The sequence below is a fragment of the Elephantulus edwardii genome, unplaced genomic scaffold (genome assembly GCF_000299155.1).
Source record: "Elephantulus edwardii isolate Elephantulus edwardi_28Jun2011 unplaced genomic scaffold, EleEdw1.0 scaffold00014, whole genome shotgun sequence".
NCBI lineage: Eukaryota > Metazoa > Chordata > Mammalia > Macroscelidea > Macroscelididae > Elephantulus > Elephantulus edwardii.
Window position 1 is genome coordinate 9,378,295 of NW_006399764.1, and position 10,724 is coordinate 9,389,018.

Here is a 10,724-nt window from a genome sequence, read left to right on the forward strand (position 1 = left end):
TACAGTGAATAAAAATGCTTTAAACTCATGAAATTCATTTTGTTTTCTTTCTCCCCTTAAGGATGCTGAAAATTAATAAACTCATGTTGATAACTTCAGTGATTGCAATTTCACTTGTAGAAATGAGGTATATTCCAGGAAATGATCTCTTAAAAAAACTGGTAACAAAGACATGAAAGTGGTAGTTTGAAGAACAAACTCTGTTTCTTAAGATCATGATATAGGTAAGATATCTTGGAGTTACAACAGGTGCTCATTTGAAAAGTAACATCAAAAAGGGGCAATTTCTTGGAAAGAACAGATCCCAAGAAGAATAACACTCCTAACAACATATGAGAAATGATGAAAAAGAATGTAGGAAAATAGAACAATCATACTGAAGGTTCATGACACTATCCCACACTCAAGGAATCACTGCTTTGTATTGTCACCCCTGCTCAAAGTATTTTGTAGTAAAACAGAACCAAGGGTATAAATACCTTGGCATGAATTTGTTGTTACTTTCTAAGGAAGAGAATGTTGTGCTATGGAGAATCTTGTAAAACTATTGAAAAAACAGACAAAATTGAAGATCAAAAGCTCTCCTGAGAAATGTGAGTCTACGAATAAACAGAGATAAGCCCTTTGAAAAGGGGGCGTCTCAGCATGCCGAGAGTCCAGAAGAAGAGCTGCATAATAAAGTGAACTGGGGGGGGGGGGGGAAAGGACTGTATAACAATGAAAGAATTTTTTTTCCCAAAGGAAAAAAGTGAACTGGGAGGAGGGGTACAGGAGAGAGTATGTGTAACAATGAATGAATGGAAATCCAAGTTCTCTATAAACTTTCATTAAAATCTCAATTAAAAAAAGGGGGGGGAAAGAGTCTCATTCATGAGGCAATACAGCAAATGAGCAACTTTGTCAGAAATAAAGGCTTGGTAATAGTGGCAGAAAGAGTTGTTCCAATGTCAATAAAATATTTGCAAGTTTCAAAACAAAACGCTCAAATAGAGAACAAGACAAACTCCAAGCCAACAATCACCAAATTCACTGTCCTTGAGATGCTGATCCCACAGCCATTAGAGTAGCTGGTGAATTAGAATCACTGATCTTGCAGTGAGCAAACCCTTCTGAAATGCACCAGGCAACCAAGGCGGGAGATGGGGCCTTAAAACCAATTTCTCCCAAAGAGCTATCCAGTGTCACTGCCTATGCTAAGCACCATAGTTTCAAACACATTTCAGATTTTATTTATCCAGGAAATATGTATATTTCAATGTTCATTCTGCTTGACCTTAACTAATTCCAAAATAATTGTTTTTTAATTAAAAAATTCACTTTAATAATATACTCATGTATCAAACATTACTTAGTAATTGAATTAAAATGTGAAATTAAGATTATTTATACATAATTTTAAATTTAATTTACATAATTTAACCGACGTTATACAAGAGGCAAATATTCGCAGTAAGATTTGACTGTAGTTTTGTCTAAACTTCTGACACATATCACATACCATAGAATAGCTTGCTTAGTTTTGTCAGAATTATTGCTTTTGTTAGGTCCCACCAGTTTGACTCCAATTCACAGTGAACTTTCAAAAGAATGAAAATCTGTCCAATCCTGCATCATCTTCACAGTCTCTGTGACACTCATAATCTCTGGGATATTGAAATCCATGGTACAGAATAAAGGATAAAGGAAGAGAAGTACATTCAGCAAAGAGTGAATCTTAAAGTAATGAAATTGTGTAATGCAAAATTTCCAATAATACAAAGATTAGAAAACTTCTTCACTCTTGGAAGTTTGGTACCATAGACAGCTGAACAATAATGTGGACAATATTTAGGTTTATTTTTAGGGTGATTGTTGTTGTTGTGTTCCATAGAGTAAGAACAGACCCATAGCTGACCCTCTGGCCAGTTTTCAGAGGCAGTTAATCGTTTGGGAGGAGAATGCCCATCCTTCTTCCTCAGAGCACCTGGTGGCTTTGAACAGCATGCTGCTGGGATTGCAGCACAGCTGCTCACCATAAGCACATGAACACAAAAATACTAATTCTATTATGTCAGCTGTGCCCTATATCTACATAGGGGAAAGTAATGGTCTAAATGAGTTGTTTTCTAGTTTAATTACTCTCATATTGTTGTTGTTGTTGTTAGCTGCTGTTGAGTCAACTATGACTCTTACCAACCCCATGAACAAAGGACCTGAACCCTGCCGCATCCTGTGCCATCCTCATCATCTTTTATGTATTTGATTCCATTACTACAGTCACTGTGTTCAGTCTATCTTATTGAACGTCTTCCTCTTGTTCATTGATTCCCCCACCTTTCCAAGGATGGTGACCCCCTTTAAGGAATAACACTCCTAACAACATGCCCAAAGTATGTGAGATGAAGCTTCACAATGCTTGCTTCCAAGGAACATCTGGCTGCACCTTCTGCAGGACCCACTTCTTTGTTTTCTGGCAGTAGTCAGTTCTCTTCTCCCACCTCAAAACTCAAAGACATCAATTCCTCTTCTGTAATTTTTAATTATTGTCCAACTTTCAGATGCATACCAAGTAATTGAAAAGATCTTGGCTTGAATCAGGCACATCTTCGTCCTTAAACTGATATCATTGCTCCTAAACATCTTGGAGAGGTCTTTGACAGCAGATTTTTCAAATGCAATATGCCTTTTGATTTCTTGACGGCTGGTGCCAAGAGTTGATTGTGGATCCAAAGAAGACTAAATTGTTGACAATGTAACTCTTCTCTCCATCTATCATGATGTCAGGGGGTTCTAGTTGCCTAGTAGTAAGGAATTGTACCAGAAGAATGTCTATCTGTGTTTCATTGATTATGCAAAGGCATTTGACTGCGTGGATGATAACAAACTGTGGCTAACTCTGAGAAGAATGGGAATCCCAGAACATTTAATCGTGCTAATGCGAAACCTATACTTGGACCAAGAGGCAGTAGTCAGAACAGAGCAGGGCAACACTGCATGGTTCAAAATTGGGAAGGGTGTACGCCAGGGATGTGTCCTGTCTCCATACCTTTTCAACCTGTATGCAGAGCAGATTATCCGGGAGGCAGGGCTCTATGACGAGAAGCGTGGCGTTAGGATTGGTGGACGATCTATCAACAATCTGCGTTATGCAGATGACACAACCTTGTTCATTGAAACTGAGGAGGACCTCATGCACTTACTGCAGAGGGTCAAGGACTGCAGACTTTTATATGGACTGAGGCTCAATGTCCAGAAGACAAAATTTCTCACTACTGCACCAATCGGTAGCATCAGGATGGGTAGTGAAGAGATTGAGATTGTTCACAGCTTCAGTTTGCTCGGCTCCACGGTCAACACTCTTGGCACCAACAGCCAGGAAATCAAAAAACGTATTGGGATGGGAAAGTCTGTGGTTAGGGACCTCTCTAAAGTATTCAAGAGCAACGGTGTCTCTCTGGAGACTAAGGTGCGCCTGATACAGGCCATGGTTTTTGCAATGACTTGTTATGCATTAGAGAGTTGGACAATGACTAGGGAGGATAGAAGGAGAATTGATGCCTTTGAGCTGTGGTGCTGAAGAAGAGTACTGAATGTACCATGGACTGCCAAGAAAACAAATAGATTCATCCTAGAGAGGGTTAAACCAGGCTGCTCCTTGGAGGCAAGGATTCTGGGGCTTCGCCTGACATATTTTGGACATGTTGTAAGGAGAGACAGGTCTTTGGAGAGGGACATCATGTTGGGCAGAGTGGAGGGACAGCGCATGAGGGGAAGACCCTCTATGAGGTGGATTGATTCAGTGACTGGGGTAATCGGGATGGGTGTGTCAGAGGCAGTGAGATTGACACAGGATAGAGTAGGGTTTAGGGCTGTTGTACAGAGGGTTGCTATGAGTCGCAAGCGACTCGACAGCACATAACAACAACAACAACCCAAAGGCGAGTAGTTCAAATCCACTCAGTGCTCTGAGGTAGAGAGAGATGGGCAATCTCTTCTCATGCAATTTACTGGGGACAGCTATGTATTGGTTCTGACACAGAGATATATAATAACAACAATCAAATGTTGCTTATAAGTCCAGAGGTGAAAATCTTTGTATTTTTGATTTTGAGATATAATCCATATTGAAGGCTGTGGTCTTTGATCTTCTGCAGTGAATGCTTCAGGTCCTCCACATTTCAGCAAAAAAGATTATCTGCATAATATAAGTTGTTGATGCGTCTTCCTTAATCCTAATGCAACATTCTTATTCATAAAGTTCTGTCTCCTGATTAATTTTCTCAGCATACAGATTGAACAGATATGGAGAAAGGATACAGCTTGCACATCCATTTTGATATTAAACCATAAAGTATTGCCTAACTATTCACACAAAAACTCTAATTATTATTAACAGAATTTGTGAAAATTTAAAGGATGCATTTTCAAGGCAATTAGACAATCAAAGGTACAGGTTTTATGGCACATTTTAACTTTATATTTGCATGTATATGCAAATATCTATATTGATACACTTATTTTAAAATATATCGACAAAAATACTTATTTTTTAAAAATTAGATAAAAGAAAAATAATCTCTTAATTTATAAAACAAAATAATTTTTATTAAAATAAGTATTTGTGCAGTTTGCATATATGTTGAAAATATGCTCTTTTATAATTCTTAAGATAAATATAGGTAATTTGGTCTATCATACAGGTTTTAATAATAATATGACTCTTTCATTACCCAGTAGTATACTAATCCACACTCCTTACAAATATGTGCTAGGTCAAAGTTAATTACTTTAAAATCACAATAATTTTTTCTTTCATTCATATTATTTCAATATCCAGATTTATGGTTTAAAAAATGTAAAAGGTATTTTCATATTTTATAAATAAACACTGTTATTTTCTCCCAAGGGGCATGAATTAAAAATCTTTTTTCTCTATAAGCTTAATGCTATGCTAATAAGCATCTGGATAACTAGAGTGGAGCTAGTCATTAAAATGCTTTAGGTATTTATTTGTTTAGCATCTGTAGCCTGGGTGGAGAGAGAGGTCCAGAAATCTGCTTAAGTGTTGTTCCCTTGAATTTTTAATGGTTGCACATTCGTAAAAACATTGAGTAAAATCCCAATCTGTTAGACAAAAGTGATTTGTGAAGAATGAATGAATAATTACCTCATGCAGTACAGAAAATAATTCCCAGAGTAAACAAAGCCACAAAGAGATTGTAATAATTTGTTTCTTCCTGCTGGAATGAAGAACACTCTGTGCCTGGATAGAGCCTTAATTATAAACTTAGAAGACCACATCTGGTAAGTGAAGATGAATTAACCCTAGCATGAAGTGTATACATGACCATCCTAAAGGAGGTGTTAATAAAATAAAAAAGATCACATTTAATTGAGTACATAATTGTTATAAAAGTCTAACATATTTTAAAGAAACACAACAAAAGCTTTCACTCATTCATGCAAAATTCAAAATGGGCAGCGTCTAGGTAAAAATGACTACACATAACATGAATTGGGGAAATGGGACCAAAAGCAACAGCAAAATGGAAAAGAAAGAAAATTGAAACAGAGACATCACAGAAATCACAGCCAAAAGCATTTATATTGGTATAATAAGTATAGTTTATAGGTTAAATGTCTAGAAGGAAAACATGAACATGATAATAAAAACCAAATGGAAACTCCAAAGAAGAAAACTACAGTATGTGAAAGGAAAAACAGACTGCAAAGATGACAGAAGAGAAGCCTGTATATTTATTTGAATAAATAATTATCATAATTATTATTCTAGAAACAGTAAACACAACTAGACTGCCATTATGTAATCGTCTTGGTAGTTTCTATATTTCTTGACACTACTAGCAATATGTCAAACATCAGCAAGGTCAACCATCATAGATAGATTTCAGCAGAGCTACCAAGCTGAGAAAAACTGAGGAGCATACCTGGTGAAAACCTTGTGGATAGCAGAAATATCAATGCAAGGCTTAGACTGGCAAAACATTGAACACTAAATGACAAAAGAACAGACATGTGGGATGACGTCAAGAACATAACAGCATAAGAAAGCAAAAAGATTATTTTAAAAAAAACAAAACCCCAAAACAAAACAACAATTCAAACTGGGTATCAGAAAGAGACTCATTTGCTTTCATTTGTAGAAAAAACCCAAATGCCTAAGGAATAAACGGAAAGAAGTGAGTAGAAGATTCCACACAGTAGCTCCAGAAGACAGTCTAATGGAATAAGAAAAGGCCCTGTGTTAGGAAACAAAAAAGAAAGAAGCAGCTGAGAATTTCCAAACCTGAAAGAACCAAGAAATAATTTCAATCCTTGAATTGTATCACTGAAGGATTCCATAAGAAAAATATAGAATTCTGGCAGAATTTTAGTCTAAACATTATAATGATTATGAGGACACTGCATATCCAGGAAGTATTTTCTTTTGTGGTACATGGATATCCCACGTGTCAGAATCAAATTAATTGGACTTAACAATAAAACCAATGCTAATCAGTCTCCCAAATGATGAATTTTCTAAACTAGAATTAAATTCAAGCAGAATAAAAAAATATTCCAGCATGATATATGACAATCAAAGTCTGAAAAGCAGTGATTATGGCAAAATACTAAAGGGGTTGGGGGAAGGATGCATTATGTAGAAAGGAATAAAGAAATAGCATCACACTTCTCTTCAGAAAATGCAAGCTGGACTTCCAGGACGCATGAAAAAGGCTGTGTTGATAAATTGCCCAGAACAGAGCTAATCTGCGAAGACTATATGTCATGTTTGTTTGTTTATGTTTTCATGTATGGATTCAATTGTGACTGTAATGAAACATGTTCATCAAGTAAGCCAGGTTTGGGAGAATAATAGGTGAGGGGGGGGGAAAGGTAAGAAAGAAAGAAATCAGCAAATCCAGGAGAAAGGGAAACATCTGATTCTCAGTTATCTCACTCTGTGATTTGCATTCTTTTCAACAACAAAATCACGATGTATACAGAAAACATAAAAGACGCTGCACCCAATGAACAAAATAAAGCAACATCAAGCCCGGAGATAGTTGAAACATTGAACTTGCCTGATAGAAATGAAAATTTATCAAGTATGCTCAATGAGCTAAAGGAAGAAATAGACAAAGTTCTAAAGTAAACCAGGAAAACTACATGAAAAAGATTGGGGTGGAGGGAGAAAATCAACTGAGTCAGAAATTATGAAATTAACCAATTAAAGTTCTACACATTTGTAAGTGTTTCTAATCATTTGTGTCAATTCTGTAAGCAACACCCCTTTCTCTTCCATCCCTGGTAAGCACTAATAAATAGTGATCTCTCTAGACATACCTATTTATTCTAGATATTTCTTACCAATGCAATCACACAGTATTTTCCTTGTAATGACTGATTAAACCCCTTATCTGGGACCTCTGGTGGTGTAGTCCATAGAAAGTAGCACAGTTAACCCAAATGCAGCACTTCTCTGGGGGTTTAAATTCCCCCAGGGCCCCAGGGAGGAAAATGAGAGCTCTCCAGTGTGATTTACATCCTCCAGAAATTCATTGGAAGGTCAACTAAAATTCAATTCTAACTCCAGGGCAATGAGTTGGTTTTGTTTTGAATACCTCTCATCCAAATCAAGAATGTCCTCAGTCACCTCACCTTGACCTTCCCCTCTGAGAGCATTTTTCTTTGTGATATTTGGCAAGCATGACAAAGAACCATGAGATCTCAGGGTTGCTTTGAGGGTGAAACTTTCTACAGCTCTAATTAAAAGGAAGTCTCAAACCTACAAATTAACAGTTTTAATGCCCTACTCCTGGTGATTAACTGCTTCTTTTTAACATGCATTCACTGTTAACACAGCAACTGTTAATTTTAACGGCTGGGATTTTAAATTTCAGGAAGAGAAAAAGTGGCTCAAAATGATTACTACAATTTTTCACCATTGGTCTAACCATCTTTGTTTAGGAAATCTTCTACTCACAAGAATTTTATTCTATTTAACTTGGTATGAAGGCTTAACAGAAATCCTTTTCCTTTGGGCTAAGAAAAGAATTTGAGCATCTCATTTTTTTAAAAACATTTTTATCTTAGTAGTTTTCAGAAATGTATTTAGAAATTTGAGCCTCAACATGACACAAATGTAGGAAAACTGGACATTTCATCAAGAAAGACATACAAACTTAAAATTCATAGTTTCATCTTTTTTATGACTGATACTGTATTGCAATCTTGTGTTTTTTGAGAAGGTGGTGTCAGTGTAACTCCTTTGCTTTCCTATGTGATTTAATATTTTTCTAGAAAGTCTTAAGGATGCTTTGTTAATTATTAAAGTTTACTATTTTTTTAGTGTAGAACAAACTGTAATTTATTTCTTAGTCCTAAAAATAATGTACGCTGAATTTGAACTTTGTAAAAAAGTCATCGGAGATAATTTTCTCAAAGCATCTTAGATGAAAGAGCAGTAGCATTTATTGCATTGAAATCACCTGAATTTTCTACAATTTTTTTTTTGAAGAGTTCAGCATTTTTTATTGAACATGTTACAAAAGGAGTTTAGTCAAAAAGACCAAATCCCATGTCATCATCAGACTCTTCAGATTCTTCTTTCTTTGCTTCCACTTTCTTCTCCTCAACTGGAGCAGCAGCAGTCGTGGGAGCAGGTCCTCCAGCTGGTGCAGCCCTGGCCGCTGGGGCAGGTCCACCAGCACCCACATTGCAGATGAGGCTCCCAATGTTGACATTTGACAGGGCCTTTGCAAACAGCCCAGGCCAGAAAGGTTCAACGTTGACACCGGCTGCCTTAATGAGGGCATTGATTTTATCCTCCGTGACTGTCACCTCATCGTCGTGCAGGATGAGGGCCGAGTAGATGCAGGCGAGCTCAGAGACGGAGGCCATGGTGCTCTGGTACTAGGCGGAAGGCTTATGCCGTAGATATGTTAGCCGTCCTTTTCTGCTCATAGTTGTTCTAAAGAGTTTAGTATTTTTATTTCTATCTGAGTTGTTGATTACCGTCACCTCAAGCACGACTCATAGCGACCCTATGAATGAAAGACCTGAAGCCTTTCTATATCTATCATCATTTCTAAATGTGCATAGATTTTCCAGAGGAATGCTTAACCAGATTAAATTTCCAGATTCCTATTTACAATACAGAGATTGATTATTTCATTTCAGAAACATTTCTGGAATTATAAGTTTAAATATTAATTGTTGTACTTATTTGGTTTGGCGTCCGTAAGCATCCAATTACATGTATGTTCTTTCTTCTTTGCCATTTCCTTCAGATTTTTACTAGCTCCTTTTATTCCTTTCTATTTATTTTCTTCATATTTCTGTTTGCTTTTGCCTTTCTACTAAAGTTTCACTTGAGTCTAAAGTCCCTTGAGTAGTTAGTATATTTCTCATTTTTTTTTGTCTTTTTCCTTTTTTCCTCTGACAGTTTTCTTGGCTTCTAAACTTTTCTTGTTCATTTTTAAAAAATTTGAATATACTTTGGAATGTGTGTGTGTGTGTGTGTGTGTGTGTGTGGTGTGTGTGTGTATGTGTGTGTATGTGTGTGTTCCTCAACAAATTTTTTATGACTATCGAATAAAGTACGATAGAACAGTTCTGTAGGGACTGCAGAGACTGTAATCTTTATGGAAACTAATTACCTTATTTTCTCCCAAGAAGCAGTGAATAGGTTTGAAGATCTGTTCTTTAGTCAGCAGCCAAGTGTTTTAAGCACAATGCCACACAGGACTCTAACAGTGAGATAACATTTATTAAATATTTTATGTGTGTGTGTGGGATGGTAGTAGGGGGGGGAAAGTGCATATTATATTACTTTCTAAAACCTGGACACTAGATTGTCTACATTTTTTTTATTTCTTCTAACCACCAAAAATCTAAAACACTTTTATCCCTCTTTTTTCCTTCCTTTCCTTCAGTGGTAACATCCTTTGAAAACTATCCTCATAACTTTTCTTCTCTATAGTCAGAGTTCTTATCTATCATGAATCTTTGCCATTTACTTACTTACTTACTTATTTATATATTAATTATACAAAGATGTCAATCTGAAGACTAATGTGCACCTGACATAGGGCCTGGTCTATGCAATTACTTGCTATGCATCAGAGAGCTGGACAATTACTAGAAATGATAGAAGGAGAGCTGATGTTTTTGAACTGTGGTGTTGGAGAAGAGTATTGAATATACCATTGACTACTAGGAGAACAAACAAGTCCACATGGCAAAGTAAAAATCAATGGCTAGATACGCTACTTTGAACAATAAACCCTCAATACCATAATATTGAACTGGGAAAATAAGCTGTCAGATACCTTTTTAAAATATCCAGTATGTCAGTTTAAAGTCTAAAGGGCACCTGACCTAAGCCATAACATTTTCAGTTATTTTCTATGCATGTGACTGTTGTACAATGAATAAAGAAAACCAAAGGAGAATTGATGTTTTTGAATTGTGGTGTTAGCATAGAATATTTAATATAATATGAACTGCCAAAAGATCAAATAAATCTGCCCTGGAAAAAGTACTCCCAGATTGTTCCTTCATCTCACCTGATTTAGGCATGGAGGTTCCAGTTCCTGGAGAAGGTCTTGAAGCTCAATGAATAGTAATGAAAATGACCTAATTTCACTACAAGATGGCTGTAACCGTTAGGTTTTAAGGATAGAGCAGAGTTTCTTTTTGTTTTGTTTTGGTTTCCTTTGAGTTGGAGGCAACTTGATGGC

At 36.4% G+C, this 10,724-nt stretch overlaps 1 pseudogene; it reads right to left on the bottom strand.

Annotated features, from left to right (window-relative positions):
- Nucleotides 1-8,538: 8,538 nt before the first annotated feature.
- Nucleotides 8,539-8,883, bottom strand: LOC102870460 (annotated as a pseudogene).
- Between the last annotated feature and the right edge of the window lie 1,841 nt (nucleotides 8,884-10,724).